This window comes from Physeter macrocephalus, chromosome 17, assembly GCF_002837175.3.
Source record: "Physeter macrocephalus isolate SW-GA chromosome 17, ASM283717v5, whole genome shotgun sequence".
NCBI classification, from domain to species: Eukaryota; Metazoa; Chordata; class Mammalia; order Artiodactyla; family Physeteridae; genus Physeter; species Physeter macrocephalus.
Window position 1 is genome coordinate 26475680 of NC_041230.1, and position 1959 is coordinate 26477638.

Sequence of the window (1959 nt, forward strand, 5' to 3'; positions counted from 1 at the left end):
CCAGCGGCCATGGCGCACGGGCCCAGCCGCTCCGCGGCATGTGGGATCTTCCCGGACCGGGGCACGAACCCGTGTCCCCTGCATCGGCAGGCGGACTCTCAACCACTGCGCCACCAGGGAAGCCCGACTATAATCTTTTGAACAAGTGGCTCTGGGTTCAAATTTTGCTGCTGCTCTTAACCAGCTGGGTGGCCTGGGCAAGTCTCTTCACCTCCTTAAAGGCCAGTTTCCTAATCCGTAAAACAGGGATAACAGTTCCTATCTGCAGCGACACTGGGAGGATGGAATGGGTTAAGGGATGAAAAGTGCTTTTCCCCTAGAAGCTGCCCGATAGATGCTGGCTGGTGGTGCTGTGGGCGTGCCTCTTTGTTAGTTGGTTTCTTGTTTTCATTCCAATATTTCCAGAACCTCTTCTCCATGACGGGCTCCGTGTTACATGGAATTCAGTGGCAACTGAGATAGATGCTGTTCCAGCTCTCGTGGACCTAAATGCCTGTTTTCCCTGGTTCTGTATTACTCATTTTTACGTCTCTTAGAGACGGCATCTTCTAAACCTTTGGAGGGAAGGTCACAATCCCCTGCAAAAGTCAGACATATGCACACAGGTATAAGCTACCCCCATTCGGCAGACAAATCAGGGGGTCTTTGGGTCCCCAGCCCCTCTCTCCATTCTCCTTAGTGCCTCTTAGCATTCCCTAAAGATGGAGTGGAAAAGAGAAAGGTACCCTCAGCGATTTATGCCCATCCTAACTTCCCCTTCCCAGCTCCCACGGGTGCCCTTGAAATGGTGTGAAACACTTCCTTTCAAGGCCCAGTTACTTACACTGACAGTATTTACTTTTAACCTCCAGTGGCTGAGTCAATATCATTTTTCCTCCTCTCCTTCGTTCCCTTGGCTCAAAAAGCCAGCATCTTTATGAAACCCACCTATCTCTTTATCACATTGTGGCCTTTTAAATTTCACCTGCTCCAGGAATTAAATTACAGAGGCCGTGGAGCTCCAGGAGAGGCCATTGTTTAGGTCTATGTATTTGCTTCTGCCTCACACGGATGCCCATCTTCTCTCGCGGCATAGTTTCAGCCTCCAGTGTTCTAGGTGTGCCCCAACTGCAACCCTTGCACTTTTTTTCCCAAGTACCCCTCCCTACCTGTGACCTGAAGCTTTGACCCAACCGATGTGGGAGGGTGGGAATTTTCGTCGAAGCTGTGACCACCAGGGAGTTTCTGAACAGACTGTGACTGCAGGAAACCACTCTCTTATCTGCTCTCCTCATCACTACCCAGGTGAGTCTTTCGGGCTGCGCCCTGCCACAGGGCACCCTGTACCCAGAAGTGAGCTTCCAGGCATGGGCTGCGTTCAACAAACCGATTCGTTCAGTCCTATCTCTAATCAGATGCCGTGGGCAGAGGAGAGTGATAACACCTTCTCTGTTTTGCAGCCGTGGACACGACTGAAATGGGAGATAAATCAAAGGAGAGGTAGGGGGCAAACTTGAACCTGCTCCCTAGACACCAGTGAGGACATACAACTCATTTTTCTTGTTGAACTACATGTATCTCCATTCCTTGGCTTGCTGATCCCCCCGTAATTCTCTGAGCTGCCCTGGCCCCCTCAGGAGCAACGCCCAGCATTTAGCAGCCAACTGGGTGATGAAGATCTGGCTGGATGGTGATGGTCCTCATATACCAGCTCAGGGCCTTCCTGATTCTGCAGAACTTCCCTTGGGTCCCTGGCTTGTCCTGGAGTGGAGGGAACCTACCGTTCCCCTTCGGGCAGCTCCTCCTGCCGAGAAATATGGTCTCGGCAAACTGGTTTTTGTTGGCACGTCCTTCTCTCCCTCTCTCTCTTTCTCTTTTCCTCCCCATCAGAGCTTCTCAAAGCCTCAGTCCTTGGGCTTCCCTGGTGGCGCAGTGGTTGCGCGTCCGCCTGCCGATGCAGGGGAACCGGGTTCGCGCCCC